Source organism: Protopterus annectens, chromosome 8.part0 (genome assembly GCF_019279795.1).
Source record: "Protopterus annectens isolate FY-2018-M chromosome 8.part0, PAN1.0, whole genome shotgun sequence".
Taxonomy (NCBI): domain Eukaryota; kingdom Metazoa; phylum Chordata; order Ceratodontiformes; family Protopteridae; genus Protopterus; species Protopterus annectens.
This window is the reverse complement of record NC_056741.1, coordinates 697,398,668-697,418,241: the sequence shown is the minus strand read 5'-3', so window position 1 is coordinate 697,418,241 and position 19,574 is coordinate 697,398,668.

The window sequence follows — 19,574 nt, the reverse complement described above, 5'->3', positions numbered from 1 at the left end:
GGAGTCTCTGGGTCAGGAACCTATCCCTCCAGCATGTTTTGTTCATTGTGATGACAAGGTTTAGATCCCTGGAGTGTGTGGCTCTGAGGGATTGGGATTTCTTTAAGTGGAGCATGTCCAACAGCTCAGGGTTTGACATGGCCTTGTATGTTAAGCAGAGATCGCCTCTGAGTAGACGATATGCCACAGAGTATTGCTGGAGTTTTTTTAGATGGTCAGTATATGGCATCTGCTTTAGGCCTGTGATTCTTTTAGTGAGGTATTTCTGTGGCCTTTAAAGCTGTTGCAGATGTCTTGCGAGGTACATACCAAACGGGGCATTATACTCTATAATGGGTCTAATGAGGGATGAGTACAGTGGGACGATGACCTCCTTTTTTCTGGATGAAAATAGTAATCACCTATACTACATCAAGTCTGTAGACATTTAGTACTCACATAATTTATATTTTTGATGTAAAATATTTCATCCTACAGTAATCACCTATACTACATCAAGTTTGAAACTCTAGACAGAGGAACTATTTTACATTAAAAAAAAATATATATATATATATATATATATATATATATATATATATATATATATATAGTAATTAAAAAACACATATAACATAATTTAACAGACAAAGACAAACAATTCTCTAAGCACAATAATGCCTGACATGGTGTTTGTTATTGGAGAAATATTGACCTTCTAGAGGCCTTCTGCCTGCAGTGTTAGGCCTCGGAACATCCCTAGGCATGTGTTATTTCCACAACAACATGCACCCTGTTAGGCATCATTACTTGCTCAGCATCTTCCTAAATTCATGCATCACAGCTATCAGCTTCATCATGGATTGTGCAGCAGCGCAATGTGCCTGGATGATATTCCTTATACACGTATGGGCTGATCCTGAGTGCTATCCACATGTCAGGAACCAATTGTGACAAGACAAATAATGGTGAAAATGACACCTGCAATATTGTGATAAGGTGAGTAAAGCCACATCTGATGCAGTGTGCTTATCTGCTGCAGCAACAATAAGAAGAGCACTGCTGCGGCTCAAGCCATAGGGACACCATTCCCATACAGGGACAGTAAGCACTGTGTATAACCATGTTTATTTTTCTGAGAGTGTGGCTGTATAATGTTTTTATGGATAGCAAATCACCAACCATGATGGAGATAGACAGTGCCACTATGTCATCTGTCTTTGACTCTTATATAAATGCTTCTGTATTATCTTTTGCCTATGCATAGGTGCCAGCATCTGCCCTGCTACACCCATGACATGTGTCACCACTGCACCATTCTGCATTGCGACAATTCAACACTGAAAGATCACAGTGCACCTGAGATATGGCATGTATGCCAAGGATGCTTGTGCAATAACTGATGTACAGTATAAACATACCTTCTCTGTTATCTTGCCATTGCTGTACTCCTGCTGTTCCTGTGGTGACAAATAAACAGTGAGATACTGTGGTCAGCATATATTCTGTATGTGCATTACTGCTATAATGACATCTGCTATATGCCATACTAAACTGCTGTAGCTCCCACTAAAATGTTTGAAGGATGGGCCATCCTGAACTGATGTCCACAACTCCAGAACTTATCATCTTAACTGTTTCCCCTCTCAGGGACAACAGATGCATGTTTATGTCCATCACAATGGTAGTCCCTGCTAGCCCACCTCATGTAGCTAACCTCTCAATTGCTATCTCTCATTCCTTTACCTTGGCATGAGTGATCATGTCTTTGACATGCCTATGACATTGCTGCAAAGTATTGCATTGATGCTATAGAGCAGTGACCACAACATCAATTGATGTAAAGAATGGTCAGCACCCTCCTTTCTCCAATATGTATCACCCTATTATTAGTACTAGGTAGAAGGCACACCTAAGCATAGGTAGACACCTACTTCCCTTGAATAATTAGTTTAATAACTTGAACTTTAGAAGGACATCTTTAAGTAGGTTGGATGCTACATCTTACATAAGAACTAATGCTATATCTGTACTTCAGGGACCTGTTCATACCCAGTAGACTTGCTAAAATATCAGCACTGGATAACTGGATGATACTCATAAATTTAACTTATTCAAAAATTCTGCAATTTTAGAAGTGGATGAGTGTCTCTGAGGTACCTAATTATTCTTTTGTGGAGGATAGCCAAAGAGCATAGGCTGTTTATGTGGTGTGCATCAGAGATATAGCAGGCACAGGACTGTGCAGGTGACTTGCACATGGGTATACATAATGCAACAGTGCAGAGATAGGCTGTGCTTCTCACAATTATCAAATCTGTGTGATTCTGTCACTGTTTTTTGTATAAATCCATGGCCATGGCTACTCTTGCTAGTACCCAGTGAAGAGCACCTGTCTAGAGAATGACTGAGCCAAACATCATACTGAATCTACTTCATAGCCAGTTTAGGGAGTGTCTTCAGGAATGCTGATGCCCCATATGAACTGTCTGAAGTTCTGACCAGGGCAGACAGCACTGACATCAATGTATTGACCTGCAAAATCATCCCATTGTTAACTTGTACCAGTAGGAGGTAGAGGTTATGCAACAAGCCCTGAGTGGCACTGCGTCTCTCATTTGTATATTCTTTGAGAATTACTGTTAGTGCCCTGTAAAAGTGTGTTCCTAATACTTGCAGTTCTGTCTTTCACATGCCATTGCTATTTATGGTGGGGCACTTCCAGGTACTGCAGAGTGTGGATTTGGTGGTGAGAAGATGTAATGTCAGTGTTCAATGCAGATGTGCCCCACTACATGAGGATATGTAATATGATGACTATGTATGATTGGATAATTTATGGAGATCATATGTGGGGTGGTGATTGATCTTCATATCAGGTTGGCAGTATACTAATCAGTTTGTCAACATTTTCCAGGGTAACATCTTAGTGTAGATCTATATGCCTATAGATATGTGACACAGTCCTGGTTGGCTAAGGGACATAAGCATAGCCGGCCTTAGGCATAGGCCAACTAGGCGGCCGCCTAGGGCGCCGCTCTAGCAGGGGCGCTTTTCCAGTGTTTATTAATGTAGTTAGACCAGGATGGGGGCACCGGGTGATGTGGTGGGGAGCGCCATGGAGCCCTTTTGCTTAGGGCACCAGTTGACGTTGACCTAAGGCCGCTCCTGGACATAAGTATAAGAATATGAGCAGTATATATTGTGCTGCCAATTTTTCATCCCTTATCACATTTTCTGATTTAATCCTTTATCTTCATTGACAAGACAGAACATGACAGTAAGCATGTGGGCTTTCTCGGCAGACTTCTGAGGCTGCTAGTAAGAGAGAACTGGTAATTTTCCCCTGTGGTATATACCCTGTACACATACTGGAATTATACACCTATGGCACTCAGGCACCCTTAATATTGTGTATCTACCTTGCAGGAGTAGAGGTAGAAGAGGTTGAATAGCAGTCTCAACCAGAGCTCAGCCTTGCTGACAGTGTAGTTGAGGAGAGTAATGACAACTGCAGTGCCTTGCTGGATAAGTTTGCTGAAGTCTGTCCAGAAGGTATCCCAGCCCCATTACTTGCAATGGCCCTGACACAACTACATAATTTCATGGAATCTGTGACTGAGAGGGGGATGGACATGTGGAATGTCTCCTGCACTAGATAGCATATTCACTCACCTGGCTGGTCATGACCATTGAGCCACCAGAGGAGTGACATGCTCATACATTGATTACACTGATCCAGCTGCTGTTAATGGCTTAGTGTACTTTTGCTGTGGACTGGACACTGCTTGAACCCAGACTGGTGTTCTCCCTTCATATTTTGTGTAGATGCATGCATTGTTTGTTGTGCAACCCCCCATCATCATTTGTCCACATTTTCTGTGTCTATCCTGTATCTTCCTATAATAGTGTGTGCACATTCACTTTTGTATGGTTTTCCTGTTACATTTTTGGTCTTTATAAACTCACCTACTTCAGCTTTCTTTCCTCTATTTTACTGTCACTTTCTTTGTCACCCCATCTTCCCCAAAATGTTGGGCTGCTTTTCAGCAAAAATTTGCCCTGCCTTCATCCCACTGCACACACACACATACACACACACACACACACGCACGCACACACACACACACACACACACACACACACACACACACACACACACACACACACACACACACACACACACACATATATTTCTCTGCTTGCTGCCTTCCACAATTCTTACTTCCTATTCACCCCTTACCTGTCAGCTTTTATGCATCATAAGGAAAACCTTGCATGTGGGTCAGTTCAATACACTGCAGATGCAATTTTGGTTTGGCTGTATAACAGAGAGCCAGTTTATGCCACTGTGCCATAGGACATGTGACCAAACATGCTCACACTCTTATATATAATGAAGTATAGTGCATGCCTTTGTCATGTGATATGAAATGCAAGATAATGGCTATATAGGTATTCAGGAATTTTATCACAAGAGTCATGCAATGGAGTGTGTGTCTGCCACAATAACTTATACGATACGTATATCACAGTTAGTCTGCTCCTGTGAGTATCTGTATCATTGCATAGATTGGATTCACTACATTGTTTCCATGCCACTCATAGGTTCATAGGTTCATAGGTAGGTACTAGGCTATTGGCCGTAGGGCCTATATAAGCCTAGCCAAATGGTACCCTGGCTTTTGCCACCCAAGAAAATTATTTTCCTGTGCCCCTGTCAAGAAGAGCCACAGAAGTGATCCCCGGGGTGAATTTCCTATCTCCCATCCAATCATCAAGATTTTTCTTGAAGAGTGCTAATGACGAACTTTGTTTGATATAGATAGGTAGTTTGTTCCAGAGTATGGAAAGTCTCTGAGGCAGGAATCTATCCCTCCAGCATGTTCTGTTTATTGTGGTGACAAGGTTTAGGTCCCTAGAGCATGTAGCTGGGAGGGATTGGGATTTCTTTACGTGGAGCATGTCCAACAGCTCTGGGTTTGACATAGCTTTGCATGTTAGGCAGAGATCATCTCTGAGTAGGCGATATGCGACAGAGTAAAGCTGGAGTTTTTTGAGACAGTCTGCGTAGGGCATCTGTTTGAGGCCGTTAATTCTCTTTGTGAGGTGTTTCTGTGCCCTTTCCAGTTGTTGTAAATGTCTTGTGAGGTACATACCAAACGGGGTGTTGTACTCTACAATGGCTCTAATGAGTGATGAGTAGAGGGGAACAATGACCTCTTTTTTCCCGGATGAGAAACCTTTTGTGATGAGGTGTGCCACGTAGAAGGATTTCCTACTGTGGAGATGTGATTATCAAAGGAGAGACTACTGTCCACCTGTGTCCCAAGGTCTCTTATCACACTTTCAGTGTTAAGTAGACTACCGCCTATGTGGTAGTTCATGGGTACAGAGTTTTTACCAAAAGGGATGACAATGCACTTTTTGGCATTGAGCTTGAGGCCATGGCTTTGACACCAGGCATCTGTTTCAGTGAGGCCCTTTTGTAGGATATCCACATCGTTAGGAGATTTGATTATGGCTCCTAGTTTGCAGTCATCTGTGAACTTTGTTAGCCAAAGACCTTCTGTGTTAGCCTGTACTTCAGAGAAGTAGATACCAAACAGGACAGGACCTAGGACTGAACCCTGTGGTACTCCACTTGTCACTGGTCTGAAATTGGATTTAGAGTCTGCTACTTTCACAGTGTGGGTTCGGTCAGTAAACCAGTTGGCAATCCATCTTGTGACATAGGGATTTATACCTAGTTTAGTGAGTTTGTCTATAAATCCAGAGTGGGGAATGGTATCAAAAGCCTTGGCGAGATCTAGATAGGCTGTGTGCACCACCTTACCCTCATCTACAGCTTTGGTGACCGCTTCAAAGAAGTCTATCAGGTTTAGGAGACATGATCTGCCTTTTACAAACCCGAACTGGGTAGGGTTCAGAGTTTGGAGATTACCAATGTAATTTTTTATAAGTTCCATGATGATATGCTCCATAGCCTTGCGGACCAGGCTTGTCAGGCTAATGGGGCAGTTGTTCCCACGGTCCATGGTGGCTCCCCCTTTGTGGAGTGGGATAACCGTTGCTGTACGCCATTCAGTGGGCACAAAACCTGTGGTGAGGCTATGATTGAACATGGTACTTAGGTGGGGCACCAGTTCGTTCTGTAGTTCATGTAGAACGCAGCCTAGGATGTTGTCAGGTCCCATGGATGCTGTGTTCTTGGCTTTGGAGAGTGTGTTTTTTACCTGTGCAGCCATGATTACAGGTACTTTGCATTCTTCTGGTATAGAGATGGGCCCTTTAGGGGATGAGAGAGGGGTAAAGTTAGCACTGAACCTATCTGCCAGGATGTTGGCAATATCAGTTGTTTCTGTATATTTAGTGTAATTGTGCTGAAACTCAGAGCAGATCTGAGTGTTGCCATTGAGATTCTTGACATAGCTATAGAATGCTTTGTGGTTGTCTTAAGAATCAGTGGCGATTTTGTTTTCATAACTAGTTTTGGAGGATTTTATAATGGATCTCAGCTTCTTACTGAGGCTGACCATGGAGTTCCTCCAATCATGGGATTTTACTCTTTTTTGCAACAGTTTCTTTCTTCTGTTGTAGAGTTTGTTTATAGCAGGGGACCACCAGATTCCATCTGAGCTGAGCATTTCTGCCCCATGATGCTGTATGCTCCCATTTATATTTACAATAAGCATGCTTACTGCCACACATTACCATAGAGCTGCACAAACTCTGTGTCAATGTGCAGCACTTCACACTTCTCTATGAATACTGACCCTAAAATAATGCAGAAATGTACTCAATGCATGTATTATCAGGACATGTATGAGCTGTGCTGAGGTAGAACAAAACAGTGTAATGACATCATGCAGCAGATTGCTTATATAGGCAACATAGTATTTTAATACCACACAGAATAAAATGTCTTATATAGTTAAATAATGATGCACAAAACAGAAGTTAAAATTGGTGCATGTATTCATGTGTGGTTTCCAGGATATTTTTTGTGCACATGATGCTGAAGTGCCACAGTGGAGAAGTGATACAGTCCAGATAGCCATTGGCTGTATTTTGCCATTATCTAGTGAGCTGCTACTGTACTTTCACATTATACTGTGTCATTGCTGTTACCAGAGCTGAGGTGTTGTACATGGTTTGTTGTGAGTATCAGTGTAACCTGTGTTAAGATCTGATTACAACAGAGCACAATAGTGATTGATAGCAACCAACAAAAGCTACCCTTGTCACCAGTGTATAAAGGACAAAGATAAACAATATTACACAAATTTCATATCTGCACAATGACTTCAGGAAAGTAACATTCAGGTGAAACACATATGTTAAAAAATTAAGTACCGTATTTCCCCAAAAATAAGACCGGATCTTATACTCTTTCCCCCGCTGAAATACGAATTAGGGCTTATTATCAGGGGATGCCTTATTTACCCCCCACCTGTACAACAATCTACATTTATTCATTTATTCATGTACACAAATCGACATTTATTCATGTACAAAAATCAACATTTATTCATGTACACAGACTGACATTTATTTGGTACTTTTCTGTTATTGGACAACAGTTCTATGTAACATGTTAACAGTTGTATGAGAATTCTACATAAACAGTGCAACAAACATTTCAACTTCAGAATATCTGCACCTTGGCTTTCACAGTGCAATATTTCATGCTTAACAGAAAGTGCAGAAAAATCTCAGTTCATGTGTATTGGAGGAGGGGAATAAAACTGAAAGCAGAAGCAGTCCATTCTGTTGCCCTGATAATGGAAAAGTTATTCCAATACAGTCATGTCATCTTCTTCCGGAACATTGTCATAAGTCTCCAACCCCTGAATTCTGGCCTGAATTTCGTGCAACTCCATTTCTTGTAGAACCATTGGCCCCAATCTGTCATGCCTAGCAATAGAGCTCTCCTTAAATGAGCACCGCTTGTCCATGTAGACTGCTCGTAGTGCATTGGCAACATAGCTGTCAGTGATGTTATGCCATGTATTTTTGACCCAAATCATGACCTCTTGCAGGCTATGCTTCACAAAGTTTCCATGCTGATTACTCTCCATTCTATTTTCAATGTAGTCATTGAGTTCCATGTGCAAATGGTCCTTGGATAGCTTGTTTATTGCAATATCAAGAGTCTGGAGATAGGCAGTCATTCCTGTGGGAATCATTATTTTATATATTCTTCTCTGTGCAAGGAATTACTTCATGTCTTTAGTGCGGTGAGTGCTAGCTGAATCCCAGACTAGCAGACCTCTTTCGCCACCTCGCAAAACAAGTGGCAGCATTACATCAACCCACTTCCTTATAACTGCTTGTGTGCACTAGGCTTTTTCATTTTCAAGAATGTAAATGCCTGAAACACATTCAATCTTATCTTTCTTGCCCTTACTAATGATTAGAGGTGGGATTTTCTTTCCATCTAGATGAACTGCCAAAATACAGGTAAAACATGCACTCTCATAACCAGTGGAGGGAATGTAGATTGACAAGGCACCCCTCTGATCAATTGTTTGAGATCCTTGGCCAATAAACACTACAGTTTCATCCATAGCAATCATGTTGGAGAGTTGGTATTTAGAAAAGCTGATGCCATCAACAAAGGACTTTAACGCAAGTGCACGTTTAATAACTTCAGCATCTTCCAGCTTGAACAGTGTTGTTGATCTTCTTAGAGACAGTTCATATCGCTGAAGGAAGCCATCCAGCCAATGTTGTGATGCTTTGAATTCTTCTGGGGATATTTCTAACTGTGATGCCATTGCAAGGGCAAATGCTTGAATATCAGTCCTGCGTTCAACCAAAGCTTTTACTCTCCTGTTAGCAATCCATTCACAGATGATGTCTTCCAGCTCAGGAAATAATGATTGCTGACCTGAGCCACACTTGCACTTCTTAGCATTTCCCTCGTCGGCCTGTTGACTGAGGTTATTGTACTCTGCACACCATTTTCGGACCATTCGGAGATCTAACTTCTTCTCTTTGCAAAAAGCCATCAGATTCTTTCCCCGGGAGTCCTCCATGATTCCTTTATAGGTTCATAGGTTCATAGGTTCATACTAGGCTATCTGCCCTAGGGCATTTATAAGCCTAGCCAGAGTGTGTTTGGCTTTCACCACCCATTTTAAATTAATTTTGCTATGCCTTTTTTTGAGGTTAGTATACTGTGCCTCTGTCTAACAATGACACAGAAGTGATAGCCGGGGTAAACCTACGATCTCCCATCCACTCATCAAGATTCCTCTTGAAGAGAGTCAATGTGGGACTCTGCCTAACCTGGACTGGGATTTTATTCCAGAGTGAAGGGAGCCTCTGGGTTATGAATCTGTCCCTCCAGCATGTCCTATTTATTTCAGTGCTGAGGTTCAAGTCTCTCGAGTGCATAGCTCAATGGGATTTGGATTTTCTGAGGTGCAGCATGTCCATTAATTCCGGGTTGCACATGGCTTTATACGTCAGGCACAGATTGCCTCTGAGCAGGCAGTATGCCACTGAGTAGAGCTGGAGTTTCTTTAACCAGGCAGCATATGGCATCTGTTTGAGCCCTTTGATCCTCTTGGTGAGGTACTTTTGGGGTCTTTCCAGTTGCTGCAGGTGTCTGGTAAGGTACATCCCAAAAGGGGCATTGTACTCAATTATGGGCCTGATGAGGGATGTGTAAAGAGGTACGATGACCTCCCCTGATCTAGATGTGAATCCCTTCATGATTAGGTGGGCTATATAAAATGTTTTTCTAACCACTTTGGCCACGTGGTTGTCAAATGAGAGATTGCTATCGACTTGGGTCCCCAGGTCCCTAATGACTTCTTCTGTACTTAATGGATTACCACCTATGTGGTAATTTGTGAGCACTTTGTTTTTGCCAAAGGGGATGACTATACACTTTTTGGCGTTTAGCTTGAGGCCATGGCTCTGGCACCAGTTGTCTCTTTCTATGAGGCCCTTTTGGAGGATGCTTGTGTCGGCTGGAGAGTTGATTATGGCACCCAGTTTGCAGTCATCTGTGAACTTGGTCAGCCACAGTCCTTCCGTGTTGGCCTGTACCACCGAGAAATATATACCGAACAAGAGAGGTCCCAGGACTGAGCCTTGTGGGATGCCACTTGTAACTGGTTTGGAGTCTGGCATGGCTCCAGCAATTCTAACCATGTGGGTTCTGTCCTTGAGCCAGTTTGCAACCCATCTAGTGACATAGAGGTTTATATTTAAGCTGGTGAGCTTATCTATAATGCCCGAGTGGGGTATTGTATCGAAGTCTTTTGCAAGGTCCAGGTAGGCTGTGTGGACCACCTTCCCCTCGTCAATGGCCTTGGTGACTGTTTCAAAGAAATCGACCAGGTTTAAGAGGCAGGATCTGCCCTTAACAAAGCCGAACTGGGTAGGATCCAGTGTCTGTAGTTCCCCAATATCTTTATTTATGAGGTCCATGATGATCCTTTCCATAGCTTTGCAGACCAAGCTAGTCAAGCTTATGGGGCGATAGTTTCCAGGATCCGTTGACGCACCACCTTTGTGGAGAGGGACCACTGTTGCTATACGCCATTCTTTGGGTACATATCCTGTAGTAAGGCTGAGATTGAACAGTAGTTTTATGTTTGGGTTTAGTTCTTCTTGGAGTTCATGTAGGACGCAGCCCGGGACACCATCTGGTCCCATTGATGCTGTGTTTTTTGCTTTGGAGAGGGCGGCTCTTACCTGAGCATCTGAGATGTCAGGGAGGCAGCACTCTGCTGGGATAGATATTTGCCCTTTTGGTGGGGAAGGGGGGGAGAAGTTTGTGCTGAACCTGTCAGCTAGGATGTTGGCAATGTTTGTGGGTTTGGTGTATTTTTTGTCATTTTGGACTAATTCTGAGCATATCTGGGAATTCTCACCCAGGTTGCTAACATAACTAAAGAAAGCCTTGTGATTATCCTTAGTGTCCTGTGCAATTTTTCTCTCGAAGCTGGCCTTAGACGATTTTATGAGTGCCCGTAGTTTTTTGCTAATACTGATCAGAGATGCCTTCCCTTTTTGGGATTTTGCTCTATCATGTAGTAGCTTCCTCCTTCTATTGTATAGTTTGTTTATGGCTGGGGTCCACCAGACAGGATGCCTAACTTTGGAGGATTGGGTCTTGGTTTTATTTGGGATTGCATGATCCATGCATTCCTGAAGGTGTTCATAGAATGCATTTATAAAGGATTCTGCGGTCTGGGCCATATTTTCCACAGGCCCGGGGGCTTTGAAGGATTCCACCTCAGTTTTGAGGAGTGTGAAATTTGCTTTAGAGAAGGTTTTCACTGCGGTTTTCTGGGCAAGGGCTGGGGTCGGGATGTGAATATCTAGTGAGATTAGTTTATGGTCTGATCTTACCAGTGAGGGATACACTTCTGGTCTGGAGCATAGAGTCCCCATGTTGGTGATGATCAGGTCCAGTATGTTTACCCTCTTGTGGGAGTGGCAACAAGTTGTTCCATAGCATTTGAGTTTGGATGATCTGCCTTTGGATGATCGGCCTTTGTTTTTTGCTATTGGTATTTCATTGAATTGGACTATAACCCAGTAAGTACTGTGGCACATGATAGCTGGAACTGCCTGTTCTATCAAAAGAGAAGATATTAATGGTGATGCTCCTACCAGTCCATCTAACAGCAGTTAGAACCTGTATGAATTTTTTGGAAGTCTAAGGAACTTGGAAAATGACCTCTATATTACTACCAATGGCAGCAACTAAACATTGATTTTGGGAACAAGTACATCCAGCTGTTGCTGGATTAAAGGTAGAGGAACAACATAAATTTCTTATTGCTAACTATCAGACTGAGTTTTGTATTTCAAAATTGCAAGCCATGAATAAGCAATTAGCACTATATAGCAATAAGTTAGAACAGATTAAAATTAAAAAGTTAAAGCGGGACTGTGAAGATTTTCATCTCATTAGTAGCCTCACGCTCTGCAAATAATGACACAGTGACTGTATTGAATGACTCTGTGAACACTAGACTAATAGTAGAAAGCAGAACGGAAAGTGTTACCCAAATAGACTCTCAAATGTGTCTACACCACCTGTGCATCCTTGCCCTGTAATCAGCAAGGCTTAACCAATAATAACATTTTGGGTGCTAAATCTAAAACCAGTGGTTCGAACAACATGTTCGTGGCACTATAATACTTTTTTTTTCTCCCTACAAAGGTGGGTGCAAGCAGCTCAGCAGGGGGGGGGGGGGAAAAAAAAAATATCAAAGAAAAGGAGAACGAAGAAGAAAAAAAAAAACTGAACTGCTTTTTTTTTTAATAACAACAAGGAGACAATCACATCACATCAGATGAACAATGTATTTTAAACAATATCCCTTCAAAACATAGTATTGTATCTGATACTTTGATAGGCCTACGTCTGTTTTGTAGAAAATTATCCCTTAAGGTTTTGTTCAAAGATGTTGCATCTAACAGTGATGATATCGGTCACAGTACCATAATTTGTAGAAGGAAAAGCTCCTTTGTGTGATTTTTATCACTATTATGATTGTGACAACAACAAAGGTAATTTTGTAAATCTGAGCTCTATAGAGAAACGTGAGTTAGATGGTCTTTGTAGTGATATAAACCTGGTGTTTAAACCGGCAGACAAGGGAGGGGGGATTGTTGCCATGGATACAAATTTTTACCAACAACTAATGTTAAATATGTTAAATAATGACAATGCATATAAGATAATAGAGAAATCGGAAGTCATATCAATAGTGAAATATGTACATGACACCTTTTATGATCTACTGATGACGAGATCTATAGAAAAATCTCTTTATGATTTCTTAATGATAGAACTTCCCCTCATACCCTTAATCAAGGGCCTGCCTAAACTGCATAAGGATAAATATCCACCTCCACTACGTCCTATAGTATCAGGTGACCATTGGGTCACACAAAATGCATCCTTGTATATACAATCTAAACTTGGAATACTAGTGAAAAGAATACCTACCATACTACAGGACTCTTATGAGCTACTAGATGATCTTAAATCAAATACAGTAAAAACAAAGATTAAAGCTGATACTTTATTAGTCACGCTAGATATAGAGAGTCTTTTTACAAGCATTCCCAACGATTATGGTCTAGATGCAGTGAGGCTCCATTTGACCGAAATAGAAACCATGGACAACAATGAGATTATGAACATCTGTTGCATGTTGGACTTAGTTTTAAACAACAACATTTTTCTATATGACCAAGAAATGTCTATAGATGGGAAAAAAGAATATCTTTTAATGATCCTAGGGTTAGCAATGTTGATTCTAGGCGGTTTTCGTAGACGCCCTGTTGTTGCTGAATGGATGTGTGGCTGACACTTTGAATGATTTTATTGATTTCATGAATACCACTACATCATTCTTTAGATTTACACATGAGTATTCTCCATTAAGTGCTAACTTTTTAGACATTACTATTATGAAAAGAAATAATAATGACTTAGCCACTACACTTTATAGGAAATCCTGTTGGAGGAATGGGATCCTCCATTTTGACAGTCTACACCCACATATTCCACAACCAGATGAACAGGATACTAAGAATATGTAGTGATGAATTAGATGCATTACAATTAATTGATTGTCAAAAAAAGTATTTTACCGACAGAGGTTATCCTATAAAATTGGTTAATGACATAACTGAATCTTTGCTAGAGAGTTCAAAGATGACTAAGAGCATTGCATATGACATCAAATATACTAGTGATGTGGAACATCTAACTAGACAACACTTTCTGATTGGGAAAAACCTGTCTTTAGATACAATGTTGAGATTAATTTTAAACCTACTTTTTATGCAACATGTAACACCCAAAATGTAGTATACCTTGCCACGTGTAACCAATGCAACAGCTATTATGTGGGCATAACATCAATCTATAATCATGTAATGCATTGGCTGTACACTCAACAGGAGAGAAGGTGATCATATGAGCACATTAGAAATGTTTGAACTTAGATGGATTCTAAGACTAAAAGCGCACATACCACCTGGACTTAACACTGTAGTTAACATCCGTCCTGCTATTTTAGGACCCATATGATACATAAGATCATACTCAATATTCATTTCATATTGCCTTCTGATTCATCTTAATATCATTCAATTATACCACGAAAGTCTATTTTCTTGGGTCTAGTCATACATTTATATTGACAAACTGTAATGTCAAATAACTTTTGGACTATCATAGTGTTTAAGACAGAATAATTGAATTATATATATGATAATATCTAAATGGTCATGGTTTTGTGAATGGCATTAAAATAGGAAAACATATATTTGCACTTCACTGAATTCAAATTGTTTTTATATGAACCTATATGAAGTCATTTTATTACTGAATGAATGGCAGAAGTTTTAGTAAAAATGTAACCTGAATAGCATTTTAGTTTATAAATTCTAGGAACCTTTGGGCTAGGGTGTTGGAGCTAGAGTAATGCTCCCAGTCTATTTTAGGGTAGTTGAAGTTGCCCAATATAATGGTGTTTGGAGAGACCTTCATATTTTCCAGTGTTCTCAGGAAGGCCGAGTGGGGTTCCTGGGTTTGGGAGGGCAGTCTGTAGCAGGCTATAAACTGGAAGGCAGTTTTACCCACTGTTAGTTGCACATGGATAGTCTCTGATGCTTCGTGCTGTACCACCAACCTGGAGGTGTGGGTATCTTTGACGAATATTGATACTCCCCCTCCTTTTGTGGTTCAGTCCAAGTTTTGGGGCCGAAAAACATGGTATGAGGTATAACCTGGTAGTGCTGGGGTGCTCTTGGGAGCCTTGAACCAGGTTTCTGTTACTGCACAGATATCGATGTTCTCCATGCTAAGGAGAGTTTCAAGTGCGTGCATCTTGAGGTTTAGACTTCTGGCGTTGAGTAGCATTACTCTTAGTTTCTTATCCCTTGTGATACCTATGGAGGTAGGTTTGTCTTTTGAGCCTTGTCTAAAAAAGGCACTATGGGGGTGGCAAGAGCCTTTGCCAATATCTGAAAGCCCAGGGGTGACAGGTGCAAGCTGTCCCTAGCGAAGCATCGTGGCTTGTCGAGCATGTCATCCAAGCAGACAGACATTGGATCTCTTTTGAATGACACCAATACTTAAGCCAATTGTTGAAATTGATCATCTTGTCTTCATATTGTGGCATCATTCTTGGTGAGGGTAAGATGCTACTCAAGGTCAGGGTCATACCAGCCTGGGCTACATGCTCAGAGAGCTCCTCTATGTCTCTTTTCATGTAGTCCAGGGAGGTACATCTCAGGTCATTCACACCAGCATGGACAATGACTGAGTCATATTTGTACTTGCCTTGGAGTGACCTGAGAGGTTGTGTTATGTGGTGGATCCTAGCACCCGACAGGCAGCTCACCGTGACCTTCTCCTTGTTCAGCCTGGTGAGCACGACGTCAGTGTGCCTGACGATAGAGTCACTTATTACAAGTGTATCAGGTGTGTTGTTTAGCCTTAAGGGCTGTGACTGTTCGGCACACTAGCTTTGTGAGCTATGTGTTGCATGTGTTTTGTTTTGGGGTAGTGGTTGCTTGGTTGTCTGCTTTGGAGGTCTCTGCTGCTTAGGCAGATTTTTATTTAGTGCCTCCGAGTATGTTTTTGTGTTTTTATGTGTTAGGTTTGCTGTTGTGGTAGGTCTATGTGAGACTGGAATTATAGTGAGTGTGGTTTCCTTCTCCTCCTGACTGGTTACGCCAGTACTGAGTTGAGAGAGCTTAGCCTCCAGTTTGGCTATATGGTTGCATCTCTCACATGTGTTGGAATTTGTTGGGAGGAGGAGAGGGTTGTCTGTGTACATGAGGCAATTGTAACATTGCCTCAAGATTCCCAGATTCACCAGCTGGACTGGAGAGGAGATTGACAACTGACCTTTGGACATGCTAGAATAGTATTGGGAATTCCTTTATAATTGAAAAAAAGGGCCAATGGGGAACAAAGTACTCAAGGGGAGTTTGTGAGGGTGTAGTGCTTTTAATTTTTTAGTGCTGACTTATATAATTGATTTAGTGAGCAAGTGCCAGGTTTTAGAGTGGGAATAGGGTGTTTAATATGAGAACTAGATCAGTTCTAAGGGAAAAAGTGAAGAGCAGACTTTGTGGAGCCGAGAATGGTTTAAAGCCAATTAAGCGGTGCTGCCCGATGCTGCGCTATGTGCAAAACCATGCAGGGACGTGAAAGAGCTAGAAATTGGCCCAAAACGGCCAATAGACTACCACATTCTTGTGCTGGGAACAGTCCTCCAGGGATGAATAGGCTGCTCCAAGCTCCCCACTGCCACTGGTGAACAAAGAAGCCTCCCTTTATCCAAGAAAGGAAATGGGCAACACAGGAACTTTCCAAAAGTCCAGAATACAGCAAAGCCTGTATTTGGACTACCAAGATGGCTGTAAGATGGTAAAGGTATTTGGACAACCAAGATGGCTGTAAGATGGTAAAGGCAGTCAAAAAAACATTCACAGTAAGAAACTAGTTGCTGAATAGAAAAATACACAAAGGAACCAGAACCAGCTCCAAGGACGAAAATGCTTAGATCGATTAAAAGATTTTATATTAGTGGACCCGGTTCTGGTTTCTTTGTGTATTTTTATATTCAGGAAACAGTTTCTTACTATGAATGTTTGGCTGCCTTTTCTGTCTTACAGCTGTATTGGTTCACTGGAGGAGTTTGGTGGAGGATGTGTTGCTGCTCCGAGTCACCCTCTTATGAACCAAGAAACTCATAAGTTATACTTGGACTTACTGGAGGTCTTCACCATTCATCCCAATACCATATTCATGGGTAACCTCATCTACCCCACTATAAGCTGGGATACTTACATAACCCAAAAGTTACAGGTCCAGAGTTTTCTGGAGTTTGTAAACACAATTAACTTTGACCAGAGAGATCTGATACTCTCTAGGGGTGCAGACTTACTTGACTTGGTAATCACAAACATGGGAGAACGCTGTACCCTCCTTCCCTATTACAGTGTCCTTCCTGGTAACATCAGGCCACAATGCTGTCTCCATAATAAAAATCAATTATCTTCCACCAGCTGCCTTTATAACATTTAGGAGCTGTTATAAGGCATACTGCTAAGTTATAACCTGTGTGACATCCCCTCTCTGGGCCAGTAATAAAGGAGCCTAAATCCTCACTACTGAAACTGGAGAGGGATGTTCACTTGGAACACAAAGAGATGTGCACAGTATTTCCAGATGCAGATCTCTGCATCAAGCACAATTTTCCTTAAGAGCACATAGAGAATGCACTCAGTCCTGGGGCTGGGATTCCTTATCAATCCAGATCCCCAGTATGACTCCCCACTGGCACAGCTATAGAGTTGAGTCCTCAACTGAGTGCCCAAGCCAAGCCCTCCAACACTCTCTCTGTGAAACCAATGATCTATGTCGCTGCTCCAAGTTGCTGACACACATTCTTTGAGATTTGATTTTCACACACACACACACAAACACACACACACACACACACACACACACACACACACACACACACACACACACACACACACACACACACACACACACACACACACACACACACACACACACACACACACACACACACACACACACACACACACACACACACACACACACACCTGGGAAAGGCTGGCATAGATTTACTAGCTATGCTACTTTCTTCCCAGACTATAAGGTAGTTACTGCCATCAGACACTCAAAAGCCAGCTACTCTAAGGCTCTTACAAGGGTACCCAATTTTACTGAGTGAAATTAATATTAATACAAATGGTAGTGTTTTGACCAATGCAGTAAGGCTTTCAGAAGTAGCCACAGAGTCACCAAACAGATATGAGTACTCTCAAAGTTTAACATATTCTCTACAGGGCAAGCCAAAATAAAAAAGTTTAAATATATTTAATAATAAATAATAAAAGAACACAAAAATATGGTGTATCTATTTGTAATAAACGCCAGAGTTTAAATCACAGGAAATAAAGTAACACAGTTGAATAGAGTCACAGAGATACAGAAAAACAGTACTTAACTAATCTCACTATATTTTCCTGACTGGTGTAAAGAATTACTATTTCCTGGTCACTTACTAGAGCAAGACAAGATGAAGTGGGTGAGAGATCTTTCTACATCAGGTTCCAAAAACAGACTGTTCTGAGACTTCACTCTCATCTAGCATATCATTTTTGCCCTGGATTACAGAATGCCATCACATACATCTGGTCATCTGACTTATGGTTCCAATACTACCCCCTTTCCTAGCAACTGACCCAGAATCTCACACATATGTGTCAATAATGCACGCACATAGAGCTTTGCTAAGATCTAGTGCAACTTCTGGAAGTCATAAAACAATAAAACACTTCCACTCTCCCTAAAGGAGCTAATAAACCATTCTCTGGCACAGACATTTTGTCTCTGGTTGCAATCAGAACTATAAGATACAATCTTTACGGCCTAAATTAAGTAATTTAATTTCATGTTATTTTGCAAAGTTAGCTGGAAATCAGCTTAACCTCTTCTCTTCCAGTATCCTCTGTTACAATATTAATTTCCATAGTTATAATACAGTCTGATATGTATTTATTTGAAATTTATTTATTTTGCTGTCCAGCAGGACACACTGTTGGTACAATTCTAACACAAGCAGCTTTACAAATACATTTTACAACACAAGCATCTGTACAAATTAGTTTGATACACAAATGACATATAATTCTTTACAAAATTCCAGCTAGCTGTGCTGGCATATGTGACACATCCGCTGCCCTACTTCTCCTGGCATAGCTGGCAATACCTCACATCATCACAACCTGTTAAAATTTCAAGCTCCCCCCAAACCCCGAGAACACAGCTGCTTATGTGGAATATTTCACAGGATCCCTGTGCAATCATGTCAATAAATGCATATAGACAACTGTACCACAAAATAGCTCAGAACTAATTAAAAAAACAAAGCAATCTGGTGGAATCCAAACATAAACAGGTTGTGCAACAAAAGAAAAAAAGTCATAGCCAAGATTAGGAAGTGGTAAACCCAGCATAATAAAACACTCATCAATTTAAAAAAAAACTAAGAGGGCGAATTAATTTTACTAAAGTCAGATTTGAGGAAGAGATAGTCTCCCAGGCCAAAGACAACCACAAGGCTTTCTTTAGCTATGTCCAAAACCTCAAAGGCAGCGCACAGCAGAACTGATTGTAAATGGAGCCACCTACATGGAGCCAGAAGATATAGAATATCTGCTCGCTAAAAATTCAGCTCCATTTTTACTGTCACTCTCCCCCAGCCTCCTTCTGGAAATACCATCAGACACACCCCCCCGACTATCACTAGGGGGTAGGTCCTAGATATGCTCTTTAAGGCCAAAAACACTCCATTGATGAGCCCTGATAATATCCAAGGATACCTCTTAAATAACCTGAATAATGACTTATCAAGAATATTGGAGTCAGTGTTTAACTGTAGCCCACTGACATGCTTTGTGCCCCACAAATGCAGAACTGCAATGGTCTTCCCTCTGCACAAGGATGAACCATCAACAAACCCCACAAATTACAGGTCCATAAGTATGTCTAGTCC